This window comes from Stenella coeruleoalba (assembly GCF_951394435.1).
Source record: "Stenella coeruleoalba genome assembly, contig: scaffold_67, whole genome shotgun sequence".
Taxonomy (NCBI): domain Eukaryota; kingdom Metazoa; phylum Chordata; class Mammalia; order Artiodactyla; family Delphinidae; genus Stenella; species Stenella coeruleoalba.
Genome location: NW_027646450.1, coordinates 259,560 through 278,382, shown reverse-complemented (window position 1 = coordinate 278,382; position 18,823 = coordinate 259,560). Strand labels below are relative to the sequence as shown.

General features: G+C 43.7%; 1 long non-coding RNA gene across 4 annotated transcripts in view; it reads left to right on the top strand.

The window, feature by feature from the left end:
• LOC307181100 overlaps positions 1-18,823 on the top strand; it is a 732,180-nt gene that overhangs the window by 710,822 nt on the left and 2,535 nt on the right. Inside the window, exons 3-4 of one of the 4 annotated variants that reach the window (XR_013825899.1) lie at positions 8,635-8,720; positions 18,110-18,155. The exons of 2 other annotated variants lie outside the window; for them this stretch is intronic. This is a non-coding gene — a long non-coding RNA (uncharacterized lncRNA). Of the gene's footprint in view, positions 1-8,634; positions 8,721-18,109; positions 18,156-18,823 lie in introns of those variants that run through there. One more of the 4 variants, XR_013825900.1, reaches the window with a different exon arrangement.

Below are 18,823 nucleotides of genomic sequence, written 5' to 3'. Positions count from 1 at the left end.
ACACCTCCAGCTAGTCTCTCATTGGTTCTCGCTATTCCTGTTCATCTTCCGCAGAAATTGCAAACTGGGCCAAACAGGAGGTTAAAGGGACTGACTCTCCAAGTCGGGAGAGTGTTAGTAAAGCGTCTGGAATGTTGCACCCGAGTACCAGGGTACGAAAACTGAGACATATTTGAACACGTCTCCCAATCACATGGTTGATCATACTCTAGGTTCCACGTGCATGTTTTAGCTGAAGGAAGAATACCTTAAACCTGGGTAGTTGAAACCCGTGGAATGGGTACCATGCAATATGACTTCAAAGGGTCTTCATTTGCTCACCGAACCTCTCCAATCCTATCACTGCTGCGTTTATGCCCCTGTACACATGCTTGATTCTCTTTCAGAGACATAGCAATCCATAGGTTTTAAGATACTTACTAGTCAGGTACATTCTTAGGCGTTTAATATGCGGTGTTGAGTCCATTTCGTTGAGCAAGGAGTAGCTCTTGTCTATTCCATGTTTGGCTAAAGGAACTTTATCTGTGCTCATTTCAATCTCTGGTTTCATGCAGCACCCCAACTCACCTTTACCCTTAAGCAAGCATAAGTTGGTTTTCTAAATTTGAGACCCTGTTCTGTTCTGTAATTCAGTTCCTGTGTAGCCAAGTTTACATTCCGTGTATTACTGATATCTTATGATGTTTCTTTTTCTGTGTGACTTATTTCAGTTAGAATCATCGTACCTGAATCCACTCATTATGCTGCTACGGGCCTGATGACATAGATTTCATTGCTGAGTGATACTGCATTGTACGTAAGTACCACAAGTTCTTTATCCATTTTTCACTTTCTGTGATATTGAACTTGTACGGTAAACGAGGTTCTTGTAAACAGAGGCGTCCCAAACTTTGGGGTGGCTTTGTCTTTTTGATTTTAATTTCCCTAAACTATAGGACCATAAGTGGAAGTGCCCTAGGCTCTGTTGCTTTGTTTTTTAGATGTTTCAGGAAACACCATACACTTCTCCCGAGTGTCTGTTGGCAATTTACATCCCGCCCATCAGCATAACAAGGCTCCCAGTTCTCCATGGCCTGTCCTGCCTTTCTGGATTTTACACTTTTTTCAGATGGCCCTTTTGACCGGGGGGAAGTGAGACTTCATTGTAGTGCAGATTTCCTTTTCAAGCTTGCTTGGTTGGCAAAAAAGGGCGTATGCGTTTTTTCCTGAATATATTCAGGGAAAAACGCATACGCCCTTTTTGGCCAAGTGCATCATTGTGGACGTTCTGCCTCTTTTCCTATGCTTTCAATGCAATTCCAGTCTACCTCCTGAAATCGGTTTCCTGCAATTCTGCCCCGCTTTCAAGTCCTCTTGGCAGCCTGACTTCAGTATATTTTTGGATGATAGCTGTCATTTATAACTCTGCATGTTTGTGAATTACAGTGCCCCTGAGCTCCTTTCTTCAACTCGCTTTCTTGTGACCTGGCCGCAACACCGCAGGATGGCTTCAGGCCCTAATCTGGTTCCGGCACGGCACGCTGAGCCTTTGGTTAATTCCTCTTCCTGGTGGGAAATGAGAGTTAAATTTGCCCGTCCAGACACCTCCAGCTAGTCTCTCATTGGTTCTTCCTATTCCTGTTCATCTTCCGCAGAAATTGCAAACTGGGCCAAACAGGAGGTTAAAGGGACTGACTCTCCAAGTCGGGAGAGTGTTAGTAAAGCGTCTGGAATGTTGCACCCGAGTACCAGGGTACGAAAACTGAGACATATTTGAACACGTCTCCCGATCACATGGTTGATCATACTCTAGGTTCCACATGCATGTTTTAGCTGAAGGAAGAATACCTTAAACCTGGGTAGTTGAAACCCGTGGAATGGGTACCATGCAATATGACTTCAAAGGGTCTTCATTTGCTCACCGAACCTCTCCAATCCTATCACTGCTGCGTTTATGCCCCTGTACACATGCTTGATTCTCTTTCAGAGACATAGCAATCCATAGGTTTTAAGATACTTACTAGTCAGGTACATTCTTAGGCGTTTAATATGCGGTGTTGAGTCCATTTCGTTGAGCAAGGAGTAGCTGTTGTCTATTTCATGTTTGGCTAAAGGAACTTTATCTGTGCTCATTTCAATCTCTGGTTTCATGCAGCACCCCAACTCACCTTTACCCTTAAGCAAGCATAAGTTGGTTTTCTAAATTTGAGACCCTGTTCTGTTCTGTAATTCAGTTCCTCTGTAGCCAAGTTTACATTCCGTGTATTACTGATATCTTATGATGTTTCTTTTTCTGTGTGACTTATTTCAGTTAGAATCATCGTACCTGAATCCACTCATTATGCTGCTACGGGCCTGATGACATAGATTTCATTGCTGAGTGATACTGCATTGTACGTAAGTACCACAAGTTCTTTATCCATTTTTCACTTTCTGTGATATTGAACTTGTACGGTAAACGAGGTTCTTGTAAACAGAGGCGTCCCAAACTTTGGGGTGGCTTTGTCTTTTTGATTTTAATTTCCCTAAGCTATAGGACCATAAGTGGAAGTGCCCTAGGCTCTGTTGCTTTGTTTTTTAGATGTTTCAGGAAACACCATACACTTCTCCCGAGTGTCTGTTGGCAATTTACATCCCGCCCATCAGCATAACAAGGCTCCCAGTTCTCCATGGCCTGTCCTGCCTTTCTGGATTTTACACTTTTTTCAGATGGCCCTTTTGACCGGGGGGAAGTGAGACTTCATTGTAGTGCAGATTTCCTTTGCAAGCTTGCTTGGTTGGCCAAAAAGGGCGTATGCGTTTTTTCCTGAATATATTCAGGAAAAAACGCATACGCCCTTTTTGGCCAAGTGCATCATTGTGGACGTTCTGCCTCTTTTCCTATGCTTTCAATGCAATTCCAGTCTACCTCCTGAAATCGGTTTCCTGCAATTCTGCCCCGCTTTCAAGTCCTCTTGGCAGCCTGACTTCAGTATATTTTTGGACGATAGCTGTCATTTATAACTCTGCATGTTTGTGAATTACAGTGCCCCTGAGCTCCTTTCTTCAACTCGCTTTCTTGTGACCTGGCCGCAACACCGCAGGATGGCTTCAGGCCCTAATCTGGTTCCGGCACGGCACGCTGAGCCTTTGGTTAATTCCTCTTCCTGGTGGGAAATGAGAGTTAAATTTGCCCGTCCAGACACCTCCAGCTAGTCTCTCATTGGTTCTCGCTATTCCTGTTCATCTTCCGCAGAAATTGCAAACTGGGCCAAACAGGAGGTTAAAGGGACTGACTCTCCAAGTCGGGAGAGTGTTAGTAAAGCGTCTGGAATGTTGCACCCGAGTACCAGGGTACGAAAACTGAGACATATTTGAACACGTCTCCCAATCACATGGTTGATCATACTCTAGGTTCCACGTGCATGTTTTAGCTGAAGGAAGAATACCTTAAACCTGGGTAGTTGAAACCCGTGGAATGGGTACCATGCAATATGACTTCAAAGGGTCTTCATTTGCTCACCGAACCTCTCCAATCCTATCACTGCTGCGTTTATGCCCCTGTACACATGCTTGATTCTCTTTCAGAGACATAGCAATCCATAGGTTTTAAGATACTTACTAGTCAGGTACATTCTTAGGCGTTTAATATGCGGTGTTGAGTCCATTTCGTTGAGCAAGGAGTAGCTCTTGTCTATTCCATGTTTGGCTAAAGGAACTTTATCTGTGCTCATTTCAATCTCTGGTTTCATGCAGCACCCCAACTCACCTTTACCCTTAAGCAAGCATAAGTTGGTTTTCTAAATTTGAGACCCTGTTCTGTTCTGTAATTCAGTTCCTGTGTAGCCAAGTTTACATTCCGTGTATTACTGATATCTTATGATGTTTCTTTTTCTGTGTGACTTATTTCAGTTAGAATCATCGTACCTGAATCCACTCATTATGCTGCTACGGGCCTGATGACATAGATTTCATTGCTGAGTGATACTGCATTGTACGTAAGTACCACAAGTTCTTTATCCATTTTTCACTTTCTGTGATATTGAACTTGTACGGTAAACGAGGTTCTTGTAAACAGAGGCGTCCCAAACTTTGGGGTGGCTTTGTCTTTTTGATTTTAATTTCCCTAAACTATAGGACCATAAGTGGAAGTGCCCTAGGCTCTGTTGCTTTGTTTTTTAGATGTTTCAGGAAACACCATACACTTCTCCCGAGTGTCTGTTGGCAATTTACATCCCGCCCATCAGCATAACAAGGCTCCCAGTTCTCCATGGCCTGTCCTGCCTTTCTGGATTTTACACTTTTTTCAGATGGCCCTTTTGACCGGGGGGAAGTGAGACTTCATTGTAGTGCAGATTTCCTTTTCAAGCTTGCTTGGTTGGCAAAAAAGGGCGTATGCGTTTTTTCCTGAATATATTCAGGGAAAAACGCATACGCCCTTTTTGGCCAAGTGCATCATTGTGGACGTTCTGCCTCTTTTCCTATGCTTTCAATGCAATTCCAGTCTACCTCCTGAAATCGGTTTCCTGCAATTCTGCCCCGCTTTCAAGTCCTCTTGGCAGCCTGACTTCAGTATATTTTTGGATGATAGCTGTCATTTATAACTCTGCATGTTTGTGAATTACAGTGCCCCTGAGCTCCTTTCTTCAACTCGCTTTCTTGTGACCTGGCCGCAACACCGCAGGATGGCTTCAGGCCCTAATCTGGTTCCGGCACGGCACGCTGAGCCTTTGGTTAATTCCTCTTCCTGGTGGGAAATGAGAGTTAAATTTGCCCGTCCAGACACCTCCAGCTAGTCTCTCATTGGTTCTTCCTATTCCTGTTCATCTTCCGCAGAAATTGCAAACTGGGCCAAACAGGAGGTTAAAGGGACTGACTCTCCAAGTCGGGAGAGTGTTAGTAAAGCGTCTGGAATGTTGCACCCGAGTACCAGGGTACGAAAACTGAGACATATTTGAACACGTCTCCCGATCACATGGTTGATCATACTCTAGGTTCCACATGCATGTTTTAGCTGAAGGAAGAATACCTTAAACCTGGGTAGTTGAAACCCGTGGAATGGGTACCATGCAATATGACTTCAAAGGGTCTTCATTTGCTCACCGAACCTCTCCAATCCTATCACTGCTGCGTTTATGCCCCTGTACACATGCTTGATTCTCTTTCAGAGACATAGCAATCCATAGGTTTTAAGATACTTACTAGTCAGGTACATTCTTAGGCGTTTAATATGCGGTGTTGAGTCCATTTCGTTGAGCAAGGAGTAGCTGTTGTCTATTTCATGTTTGGCTAAAGGAACTTTATCTGTGCTCATTTCAATCTCTGGTTTCATGCAGCACCCCAACTCACCTTTACCCTTAAGCAAGCATAAGTTGGTTTTCTAAATTTGAGACCCTGTTCTGTTCTGTAATTCAGTTCCTCTGTAGCCAAGTTTACATTCCGTGTATTACTGATATCTTATGATGTTTCTTTTTCTGTGTGACTTATTTCAGTTAGAATCATCGTACCTGAATCCACTCATTATGCTGCTACGGGCCTGATGACATAGATTTCATTGCTGAGTGATACTGCATTGTACGTAAGTACCACAAGTTCTTTATCCATTTTTCACTTTCTGTGATATTGAACTTGTACGGTAAACGAGGTTCTTGTAAACAGAGGCGTCCCAAACTTTGGGGTGGCTTTGTCTTTTTGATTTTAATTTCCCTAAGCTATAGGACCATAAGTGGAAGTGCCCTAGGCTCTGTTGCTTTGTTTTTTAGATGTTTCAGGAAACACCATACACTTCTCCCGAGTGTCTGTTGGCAATTTACATCCCGCCCATCAGCATAACAAGGCTCCCAGTTCTCCATGGCCTGTCCTGCCTTTCTGGATTTTACACTTTTTTCAGATGGCCCTTTTGACCGGGGGGAAGTGAGACTTCATTGTAGTGCAGATTTCCTTTGCAAGCTTGCTTGGTTGGCCAAAAAGGGCGTATGCGTTTTTTCCTGAATATATTCAGGAAAAAACGCATACGCCCTTTTTGGCCAAGTGCATCATTGTGGACGTTCTGCCTCTTTTCCTATGCTTTCAATGCAATTCCAGTCTACCTCCTGAAATCGGTTTCCTGCAATTCTGCCCCGCTTTCAAGTCCTCTTGGCAGCCTGACTTCAGTATATTTTTGGACGATAGCTGTCATTTATAACTCTGCATGTTTGTGAATTACAGTGCCCCTGAGCTCCTTTCTTCAACTCGCTTTCTTGTGACCTGGCCGCAACACCGCAGGATGGCTTCAGGCCCTAATCTGGTTCCGGCACGGCACGCTGAGCCTTTGGTTAATTCCTCTTCCTGGTGGGAAATGAGAGTTAAATTTGCCCGTCCAGACACCTCCAGCTAGTCTCTCATTGGTTCTCGCTATTCCTGTTCATCTTCCGCAGAAATTGCAAACTGGGCCAAACAGGAGGTTAAAGGGACTGACTCTCCAAGTCGGGAGAGTGTTAGTAAAGCGTCTGGAATGTTGCACCCGAGTACCAGGGTACGAAAACTGAGACATATTTGAACACGTCTCCCAATCACATGGTTGATCATACTCTAGGTTCCACGTGCATGTTTTAGCTGAAGGAAGAATACCTTAAACCTGGGTAGTTGAAACCCGTGGAATGGGTACCATGCAATATGACTTCAAAGGGTCTTCATTTGCTCACCGAACCTCTCCAATCCTATCACTGCTGCGTTTATGCCCCTGTACACATGCTTGATTCTCTTTCAGAGACATAGCAATCCATAGGTTTTAAGATACTTACTAGTCAGGTACATTCTTAGGCGTTTAATATGCGGTGTTGAGTCCATTTCGTTGAGCAAGGAGTAGCTCTTGTCTATTCCATGTTTGGCTAAAGGAACTTTATCTGTGCTCATTTCAATCTCTGGTTTCATGCAGCACCCCAACTCACCTTTACCCTTAAGCAAGCATAAGTTGGTTTTCTAAATTTGAGACCCTGTTCTGTTCTGTAATTCAGTTCCTGTGTAGCCAAGTTTACATTCCGTGTATTACTGATATCTTATGATGTTTCTTTTTCTGTGTGACTTATTTCAGTTAGAATCATCGTACCTGAATCCACTCATTATGCTGCTACGGGCCTGATGACATAGATTTCATTGCTGAGTGATACTGCATTGTACGTAAGTACCACAAGTTCTTTATCCATTTTTCACTTTCTGTGATATTGAACTTGTACGGTAAACGAGGTTCTTGTAAACAGAGGCGTCCCAAACTTTGGGGTGGCTTTGTCTTTTTGATTTTAATTTCCCTAAACTATAGGACCATAAGTGGAAGTGCCCTAGGCTCTGTTGCTTTGTTTTTTAGATGTTTCAGGAAACACCATACACTTCTCCCGAGTGTCTGTTGGCAATTTACATCCCGCCCATCAGCATAACAAGGCTCCCAGTTCTCCATGGCCTGTCCTGCCTTTCTGGATTTTACACTTTTTTCAGATGGCCCTTTTGACCGGGGGGAAGTGAGACTTCATTGTAGTGCAGATTTCCTTTGCAAGCTTGCTTGGTTGGCCAAAAAGGGCGTATGCGTTTTTTCCTGAATATATTCAGTAAATATTCAGGAAATATATTCAGGAAAAAACGCATACACCCTTTTTGGCCAAGTGCATCATTGTGGACGTTCTGCCTCTTTTCCTATGCTTTCAATGCAATTCAAGTCTACCTCCTGAAATCGCTTTCCTGCAATTCCGCCCCGCTTTCACGTCCTCTTGGCAGCATTACTTCAGTATATTTTTGGACGAGAGCTGTCATTTATAACTCTGCAGGTTTGTGAATTACAGTGTCCCTGAGCTCCTTTGTTCAACTCGCTTTCTTGTGAGCTGGCCGCAACACCGCAGGATGGCTTCAGGCCCAAATCTGGTTCCGGCACGGCACGCTGAGCCTTTGGTTAATTCCTATTCCTGGTGGGAAATGAGAGTTAAATTTGCCCATCCAGACACCTCCAGCTAGTGTCTCATTGGTTCTCCCTATTCCTGTTCACCTTCCGCAGAAATTGCAAACTGGACCAAACAGGAGGTTAAAGGGACTGACTCTCCAAGTGGGGAGAGTGTTAGTAAACCGTCTGGAATGTTGCACCCGAGTACCAGGGTACGAAAACTGAGACATATTTGAATACGTCTCCCATTCACACGGTTGATCATACTCTGGGTTCCACATGCATGTTTTAGCTGAAGGAAGAATACCTTAAACCTGGAGAGTTGAGACCCGTGGAATGGGTACCATGCAATATGATTTCAAAGGGTCTTCATTTGCTCACCGAACCTCTCCAATCCTATCACTGCTGCGTTTATGCCCCTGTACACACGCTTGATTCTCTTTTGGAGACATAGCAATCCATAGGTTTTAAGATACTTACTAGTCAGGTACATTCTTAGGCGTTTAATATGGGGTGTTGAGTCCCTTTCGTTGAGCAAGGAGCAGCTCTTGTCTATTCCATATTTGGCTTAAGGAACTTTATCTGTGCTCCTGTCAATCTCTGGTTTTATGCAGCACCCCAACTCACCTTTCCCCTTAAGCAAGCATAAGATGGTTTTCTAAATTTGAGACCCTGTTCTGTTTTGGAATTCAGTTCCTGTGTAGCCAAGTTTACATTCCGTGTATTACTGATATCTTATGATGTTTCTTTTTCTGTGTGACTTATTTCAGTTAGAATCATCGTACCTGAATCCACTCATTATGCTGCTAAGGGCCTGATGACATAGATTTCATTGCTGACTGATATTGCTTTGTAAGTAAATACCACTACTTCTTTATCCATTTTTCACTTTCTGCGATGTTGAACTTGTACTGTAAACGAGGTTCTTGTAAACAGAGGCGTCCCAAACTTTGGGGTGGCTGTGTCTTTTCGATTTTAATTTCCCTAAGCTATAGGACCATAAGTAGAAGTGCCCTAGGCTCTGTTGCTTTGCTTTTTAGATGTTTCAGGAAACACCATACATTTCTCCCGAGTGTCTGTTGGCAATTTACATCCCGCCCATCAGCATAACAAGGCTCCCAGTTCTCCATGGCCTGTCCTGCCTTTCTGGATTTTACACTTTTTTCAGATGGCCCTTTTGACCCGGGGGAAGTGAGACTTCATTGTAGTGCAGATTTCCATTGCAAGCTTGCTTGGTTGGCCAAAAAGGGCGTATGCGTTTTTTCCTGAATATATTCAGGAAAAAACGCATACGCCCTTTTTGGCCAAGTGCATCATTGTGGACGTTCTGCCTCTTTTCCTTTGCTTTCAATGCAATTCCAGTCTACCTCCTGAAATCGGTTTCCTGCAATTTTGCCCCGATTTCAAGTCCTCTTGGCAGCCTTACTTCAGTATATTTTTGGACGATAGCTGTCATTTATAACTCTGCAGGTTTGTGAATTACAGTGCCCCTGAGCTCCTTTCTTCCACTCGCTTTCTTGTGACCTGGCCGCAACACCACAGGATGGCTTCAGGCCCTAATCTGGTTCCAGCACGGCATGCTGAGCCTTTGGTTATTCCTCTTCCTGGTGGGAAATGAGAGTTAAATTTGCCCGTCCAGAGACCTCCAGCTAGTCTCTCATTGGTTCTCGCTATTCCTGTTCATCTTCCGCAGAAATTGCAAACTGGGCCAAACAGGAGGTTAAAGGCGCTGACTCTCCAAGTCGGGAGAGTGTTAGTAAAGCATCTGGAATGTTGCACCCGAGTACCAGGGGAGGAAAACTGAGACATATTTGAACACGTCTCCCGTTCACATGGTTGATCATACTCTGGGTTCCACATGCATGTTTTAGCTGAAGGAAGAATACCTTAAACCTGGGTAGTTGAAACCCGTGGAATGGGTACCATGCAATATGACTTCAAAGGGTCTTCATTTGCTCACCGAACCTCTCCAATCCTATCACTGCTGCGTTTATGCCCCTTTACACATGCTTGATTCTCTTTTGGAGACATAGCAATCCATAGGTTTTAAGATACTTTCTAGTCAGGTACATTCTTAGGCGTTTAACATGCGGTGTTGAGTCCATTTCGTTGAGCAAGGAGTAGCTCTTGTCTATTCCATATTTGGCTTAAGGAACTTTATCTGTGCACATTTCAATCTCTGGTTTTATGCAGCACCCCAACTCACCTTTCCCCTTAAGCAAGCATAAGTTGGTTTTCTAAATTTGAGACCCTGTTCTGTTCTGTAATTCAGTTCCTTTGTAGCCAAGTTTACATTCCATGTATTACTGATATCTTATGATGTTTCTTTTTCTGTGTGACTTATTTCAGTTAGAATCATCATACCTGAATCCACTCATTGTGCTGCTAAGGGCCTGATGACATAGATTTCATTGCTGAGTGATATTGCTTTGTAAGTAAATACCACAACTTCTTTATCCATTTTTCACTTTCTGCGATGTTAAACTTGTACTGTAAACGAGGTTCTGTTAAACAGAGGCGTCCCAAACTTTGGGGTGGCTGTGTCTTTTTGATTTTAATTTCCCTAAGCTATAGGACCATAAGTGGAAGTGCCCTAGGCTCTGTTGCTTTGGTTTTTAGATGTTTCAGGAAACACCATACACTTCTCCCGAGTGTCTGTTGGCAATTTACATCCCGCCCATCAGCATAACAAGGCTCCCAGTTCTCCATGGCCTGTCCTGCCTTTCTGGATTTTACACTTTTTTCAGATGTCCCTTTTGACTGGGGGGAAGTGAGACTTCATTGTAGTGCAGATTTCCTTTGCAAGCTTGCTTGGTTGGCAAAAAGGGCGTATGCGTTTTTTCCTGAATATATTCAGGAAAAAACGCATACGCCCTTTTTGGCCAAGTGCATCATTGTGGACGTTCTGCCTCTTTTCCTATTCTTTCAATTCAATTCCAGTCTACCTCCTGAAATCGGTTTCCTGCAATCTGCCCCGCTTTCAAGTCCTCTTGGCAGCCTTACTTCAGTATATTTTTGGACGATAGCTGTCATTTATAACTCTGCAGGTTTGTGAATTACAGTGCCCCTGAGCTCCTTTCTTCAACTCGCTTTCTTTTGAGCTGGCCGCAACACCGCAGGATGGCTTCAGGCCCTAATCTGGTTCCGGCACGGCACGCTGAGCCTTTGGTTATTTCCTCTTCCTGGTGGGAAATGAGAGTTAAATTTGCCCGTCCAGACACCTCCAGCTAGTCTCTCATTGGTTCTCCCTATTCCTGTTCATCTTCCGCAGAAATTGCAAACTGGGCAAACAGGAGGTTAAAGGCGCTGACTCTCCAAGTGGGGAGAGTGTTAGTAAAACGTCTGGAATGTTGCACCTGAGTACCAGGGGAGGAAAACTGAGACATATTTGAACACGTCTCCCGTTCACATGGTTGATCATACTCTGGGTTCCACATGCATGTTTTAGCTGAAGGAAGAATACCTTAAACCTGGAGAGTTAAGACCCGTGTAATGGGTACCATGCAATATGACTTCAAAGAGTCTTCATTTGCTCACCGAACCTCTCCAATCCTATCACTGCTGCGTTTATGCCCCTGTACACACCCTTGATTCTCTTTTGGAGACATAGCAATCCATAGGTTTTAAGATACTTACAAGTCAGGTACATTCTTAGGCGTTTAATATGGGGTGTTGAGTCCATTTCATTGAGCAAGGAGTAGCTCTTGTCTATTCCATATTTGGCTTAAGGAAATTTATCTGTGCTCATTTCAATCTCTGGTTTTATGCAGCACCCCAACTCACCTTTCCCCTTAAGCAAGCAGAAGCTGGTTTTCTAAATTTGAGACCCTGTTCTGTTTTGGAATTCAGTTCCTGTGTAGCCAAGTTTACATTCTGTGTATTACTGATATCTTATGATGTTTCTTTTTCTGTGTGACTTATTTCAGTTAGAATCATCGTACCTGAATCCACTCATTATGCTGCTACGGGCCTGATGACATAGATTTCATTGCTGAGTGATACTGCATTGTACGTAAGTACCACAAGTTCTTTATCCATTTTTCACTTTCTGTGATATTGAACTTGTATGGTAAACGAGGTTCTTGTAAACAGAGGCGTCCCAAACTTTGGGGTGGCTGTGTCTTTTTGATTTTAATTTCCCTAACCTATAGGACCATAAGTGGAAGTGCTCTAGGCTCTGTTGCATTGTTTTTTAGATGTTTCAGGAAACACCATACACTTCTCCCGAGTGTTTGTTGGCAATTTACATCCCGCCCATCAGCATAACAAGGCTCCCAGTTCTCCATGGCCTGTCCTGCCTTTCTGGATTTTGCACTTTTTTCAGATGGCCCGTTTGACCGGGGGGAAGTGAGACTTCATTGTAGTGCAGATTTCCTTTGCAAGTTTGCTTGGTTGGCCAAAAAGGGCGTATGCGTGTTTTCCTGAATATATTCAGGAAAAAACGCATACGCCCTTTTTGGCCAAGTGCATCATTGTGGACGTTCTGCCTCTTTTCCTATGCTTTCAATGCAATTCCAGTCTACCTCCTGAAATCGGATTCCTGCAAATCTGCCCCGCTTTCAAGTCCTCTTGGCAGCCTTACTTCAGTATATTTTTGGACGATAGCTGTCATTTATAACTCTGCAGGTTTGTGAATTACAGTGCCCCTGAGCTCCTTTCTTCAACTCGCTTTCTTGTGACCTGGCCGCAACACCACAGGATGGCTTCAGGCCCTAATCTGGTTCCGGCACGGCACGCTGAGCCTTTGGTTAATTCCTCTTCCTGGTGGGAAATGAGAATTAAATTTGCCCGTCCAGACACCTCCAGCTAGTCTCTCATTGGTTCTCGCTATTCCTGTTCATCTTCCGCAGAAATTGCAAACTGGACCAAACAGGAGGTTAAAGGGACTGACTCTCCAAGTGGGGAGAGTGTTAGTAAAGCGTCTGGAATGTTGCACCCGAGTACCAGGGAACGAAAACTGAGACATATTTGAACACGTCTCCCGATCACATGGTTGATCATACTCTAGGTTCCACATGCATGTTTTAGCTGAAGGAAGAATACCTTCAACCTGGGTAGTTGAAACCCGTGGAATGGGTACCATGCAATATGACTTCAAAGGGTCTTCATTTGCTCACCGAACCTCTCCAATCCTATCACTGCTGCGTTTATGCCCCTGTACACATGCTTGATTCTCTTTCGGAGACATAGCAATCCATAGGTTTTAAGATACTTACTAGTCAGGTACATTCTTAGGCGTTTAATATGGGGTGTTGAGTCCATTTCATTGAGCAAGGAGTAGCTCTTGTCTATTCCATATTTGGCTTAAGGAAATTTATCTGTGCTCATTTCAATCTCTGGTTTTATGCAGCACCCCAACTCACCTTTCCCCTTAAGCAAGCAGAAGCTGGTTTTCTAAATTTGAGACCCTGTTCTGTTCTGTAATTCAGTTCCTGTGTAGCCAAGTTTACATTCCGTGTATTACTGATATCTTATCATGTTTCTTTTTCTGTGTGACTTATTTCAGTTAGAATCATCATACCTGAATCCACTCATTGTGCTGCTAAGGGCCTGATGACATAGATTTCATTGCTGAGTGATATTGCGTTGTAAGTAAATACCACAACTTCTTTATCCATTTTTCACTTTCTGCGATGTTGAACTTGTACTGTAAACGAGGTTCTTGTAAACAGAGGTGTCCCAAACTTTGGGGTGGCTGTGTCTTTTTGATTTTAATTTCCCTAAGCTATATAACCATAAGTGGAAGTGCCCTAGGCTCTGTTGCTTTGTTTTTCAGATGTTTCAGGAAACACCATACACTTCTCCCAAGTGTCTGTTGGCAATTTACATCCCGCCCATCAGCATAACAAGGCTCCAAGTTCTCCATGGCCTGTCCTGCCTTTCTGGATTTTACACTTTTTTCAGATGGCCCTTTTGACCGGGGGGAAGTGAGACTTCATTGTAGTGCAGATTTCCTTTGCAAGTTTGCTTGGTTGGCCAAAAAGGGCGTATGCGTTTTTTCCTGAATATATTCAGGAAAAAACGCATACGCACTTTTTGGCCAAGTGCATCATTGTGGACGTTCTGCCTCTTTTCCTATGCTTTCAATGCAATTCCAGTATACCTCCTGAAATCGGTTTCCTGCAATTCTGCCCCGCTTTCAAGTCCTCTTGGCAGCCTGACTTCAGTATATTTTTGGACGATAGCTGTCATTTATAACTCTGCATGTTTGTGAATTACAGTGTCCCTGAGCTCCTTTCTTCAACTCGCTTTCTTGTGAGCTGGCCGCAACACCGCAGGATGGCTTCAGGCCCTAATCTGGTTCCGGCACGGCACGCTGAGCCTTTGGTTATTTCCTATTCCTGGTGGGAAATGAGAGTTAAATTTGCCCGTCCAGACACCTCCAGCTCGTCTCTCATTTGTTCTCCCTATTCCTCTTCATCTTTTGCAGAAATTGCAAACTGGGCCAAACAGGAGGTTAAAGGCGCTGACTCTCCAAGTGGGGAGAGTGTTAGTAAAGCGTCTGGAATGTTGCACCCGAGTACCAGTGGAGGAAAACTTAGACATATTTGAACACGTCTCCCATTCACATGGTTGATCATACTCTGAGTTCCACATGCATGTTTTAGCTGAAGGAAGAATACCTTAAACCTTCGTAGTTGAAACCCGTGGAATGTGTACCATGCAATATGACTTCAAAGGGTCTTCATTTGCTCACCGAACCTCTCCAATCCTATCACTGCTGTGTTTATGCCCCTGTACACATGCTTCATTCTCTTTCGGAGACATAGCAATCCATAGGTTTTAAGATACTTACCAGTCAGGTACATTCTTAGGCGTTTAATATGGGGTGTTGAGTCCATTTCGTTGAGCAAGGAGTAGCTCTTGTCTATTCCATATTTGGCTTAAGGAACTTTATCTGTGCTCATTTCAATCTCTGGTTTTATGCAGCACCCCAACTCACCTTTCCCCTTAAGCAAGCATAAGTTGGTTTTCTAAATTTGAGACCCTGTTCTGTTTTGGAATTCAGTTCCTGTGTAGCCAAGTTTACATTCCGTGTATTAGTGATATCTTATGATGTTTCTTTTTCTGTGTGACTTATTTCAGTTAGAATCATCGTACATGAATCCACTCATTATGCTGCTACGGGCCTGATGACATAGATTTCATTGCTGAGTGATACTGCATTGTACGTAAGTACCACAAGTTCTTTATCCATTTTTCACATTCTGTGATATTGAACTTGTACGGTAAACGAGGTTCTTGTAAACAGAGGCGTCCCAAACTTTGGGGTGGCTGTGTCTTTTTGATTTTAATTTCCCTAAGCTATAGGACCATAAGTGGAAGTGCCCTAGGCTCTGTTGCATTGTTTTTTAGATGTTTCAGGAAACACCATACACTTCTCCCGAGTGTCTGTTGGCAATTTACATCCCGCCCATCAGCATAACAAGGCTCCCAGTTCTCCATGGCCTGTCCTGCCTTTCTGGATTTTACACTTTTTTCAGATGGCCCTTTTGACCGGGGGGAAGTGAGACTTCATTGTAGTGCAGATTTCCTTTGCAAGTTTGCTTGGTTGGCCAAAAAGGGCGTATGCGTTTTTTCCTGAATATATTCAGGAAAAAACGCATACGCCCTTTTTGGCCAAGTGCATCATTGTGGACATTCTGCCTCTTTTCCTATGCTTTCAATGCAATTCCAGTCTACCTCCTGAAATCGGTTTCCTACAATTCTGCCCCGCTTTCAAGTCCTCTTGGCAGCCTTGCTTCAGTATATTTTTGGACGAGAGCTGTCATTTATATCTCTGCAGGTTTGTGAATTACAGTGCCCCTGAGCTCCTTTCTTCAACTTGCTTTCTTGTGACCTGGCCGCAACACCGCAGGATGGCTTCAGGCCCTAATCTGGTTCCGGCACGGCACGCTGAGCCTTTGGTTAATTCCTCTTCCTGGTGGGAAATGAGAGTTAAATTTGCCCGTCCAGGCACCTCCAGCTAGTCTCTCATTGGTTCTCGCTATTCCTGTTCATCTTCCGCAGAAATTGCAAACTGGGCCAAACAGGAGGTTAAAGGGACTGACTCTCCAAGTCGGGAGAGTGTTAGTAAAGCGTCTGGAATGTTGCACCCGAGTACCAGGGTACAAAAACTGAGACATATTTGACCATGTCTCCCGATCACATGGTTGATCATACTCTAGGTTCCACATGCATGTTTTAGCTGAAGGAAGAATACCTTAAACCTGAGTAGTTGAAACCCGTGGAATGGGTACCATGCAATATGACTTCAAAGGGTCTTCATTTGCTCACCAAACCTCTCCAATCCTATCACTGCTGCGTTTATGCCCCTGTACACATGCTTGATTCTGTTTCGGAGACATAGCAATCCATAGGTTTTAAGATACTTACTAGTCAGGTACATTCTTAGGCCTTTAATATGCGGTGTTGAGTCCATTTCGTTGAGCAAGGAATAGCTCTTGTCTATTCCATATTTGGCTTAAGGAACTTTATCTGTGCTCATTTCAATCTCTGGTTTTATGCAGCAACCCAGCTCACCTTTCCCCTTAAGCAAGCATAAGTTGGTTTTCTAAATTTGAGACCCTGTTCTGTTCTGTAATTCAGTTCCTGTGTAGCCAAGTTTACATTCCGTGTACTACTGATATCTTATGATGTTTCTTTTTCTGTGTGACTTATTTCAGTTAGAATCATCATACCTGAATCCACTCATTGTGCTGCTAAGGGCCTGATGACATAGATTTCATTGCTGAGTGATATTGCTTTGTAAGTAAATACCACAACTTCTTTATCCATTTTTCACTTTCTGCGATGTTGAACTTGTACTGTAAACGAGGTTCTTGTAAACAGAGGCGTCCCAAACTTTGGGGTGGCTGTGTCTTTTTGATTTTAATTTCCCTAAGCTATAGGACCATAAGTGGAAGTGCCCTAGGCTCTGTTGCTTTGTTTTTTAGATGTTTCAGGAAACACCATACACTTCTCCCGAGTGTCTGTTTGGCAATTTCCATCTCGCCCATCAGCATAACAAGGCTCCCAGTTCTCCATGGCCTGTCCTGCTTTTCTGGATTTTACACTTTTTTCAGATGGCCCTTTTGACCGGGGGGAAGTGAGACTTCATTGTAGTGCAGATTTCCTTTGCAAGCTTGCTTGGTTGGCCAAAAAGTGCGTATGCGTTTTTTCCTGAATATATTCAGGAAAAAATGCATACGCCCTTTTTGGCCAAGTGCATCATTGTGGACGTTCTGCCTCTTTTCCTATGCTTTCAATGCAATTCCAGTCTACCTCCTGAAATCAGTTTGCTGCAATTCTGCCCCGCTTTCAAGTCCTCTTGGCAGCCTTACTTCAGTCTATTTTTGGACGATAGCTGTCATTTATAACTCTGCAGGTTTGTGAATTACAGTGCCCCTGAGCTCCTTTCTTCAACTCGCTTTCTTTTGAGCTGGCCGCAACACCGCAGGATGGCTTCAGGCCCTAATCTGGTTCCGGCCCGGCACGCTGAGCCTTTGGTTATTTCCTTTTCCTGGTGGGAAATGAGAGTTAAATTTGCCCGTCCAGACACCTCCAGCTAGTCTCTCATCGGTTCTCCCTATTCCTGTTCATCTTCCGCAGAAATTGCAAACTGGGCCAAACAGGAGGTTAAAGGCGCTGACTCTCCACGTGGGGAGAGTATTAGTAAAGCGTCTGGAATGTTGCACCCGAGTACCAGGGGAGGAAAACTAGACATATTTGAACACGTCTCCCGTTCACACGGTTGGTTATACTCTGGGTTCCACATGCATGTTTTAGCTGAAGGAAGAATACCTTAAACCTGGAGAGTTGAGACCCGTGGAATGGGTACCATGCAATATGACTTCAAAGGGTCTTCATTTGCTCATCGAACCTCTCCAATCCTATCACTGCTGCGTTTATGCCCCTGTACACATGCTTGATTCTCTTTCGGAGACATAGCAATCCATAGGTTTTAAGATACTTACTAGTCAGGTACATTCTTAGGTGTTTAATATGGGGTGTTGAGTGCATTTCGTTGAGCAAGGAGTAGCTCTTGTCTATTCCATATTTGGCTTAAGGACTTTATCTGTGCTCATTTCAATCTCTGGTTTTATGCAGCACCCCAACTCACCTTTACCCTTAAGCAAGCATAAGTTGGTTTTCTAAATTTGAGACCCTGTTCTGTTCTGGAATTCACTACCTGTGTAGCCAAGATTACATTCCATGTATTAGTGATATCTTATGATGTTTCTTTTTCTGTGTGACTTATTTCAGTTAGGATCATCGTACCTGAATCCACTCATTATGCTGCTAAGGGCCTGATGACATAGATTTCATTGCTGAGTGATATTGCTTTGTAAGTAAATACCACAACTTCTTTATCCATTTTTCATTTTCTGCAATGTTGAACATGTACTGTAAACGAGGTTCTTGTAAACAGAGGCGTTCCAAACTTTGGGGTGGCTGTGTCTTTTTGATTTTAATTTCCCTAAGCTATAGGACCATAAGTGGAAGTGCCCTATGCTCTGTTGCTTTGTTTTTTAGATGTTTCAGGAAACACCATACATTTCTCCCGAGTGTCTGTTGGCAATTTACATCCCGCCCTTCAACATAACAAGGGTCCCAGTTCTCCATGGCCTGTCCTGCCTTTCTGGATTTTACACTTTTTTCAGATGGCCCTTTTGACCGGGGGGAAGTGAGACTTCATTGTAGTGCAGATTTCCTTTGCAAGTTTGCTTGGTTGGCCAAAAAGGGCGTATGCGTTTTTTCCTGAATATATTCAGGAAAAAACGCATACGCCCTTTTTGGCCAAGTGCATCATTGTGGACATTCTGCCTCTTTTCCTATGCTTTCAATGCAATTCCAGTCTACCTCCTGAAATCGGTTTCCTACAATTCTGCCCCGCTTTCAAGTCCTCTTGGCAGCCTTACTTCAGTATATTTTTGGACGAGAGCTGTCATTTATAACTCTGCAGGTTTGTGAATTACA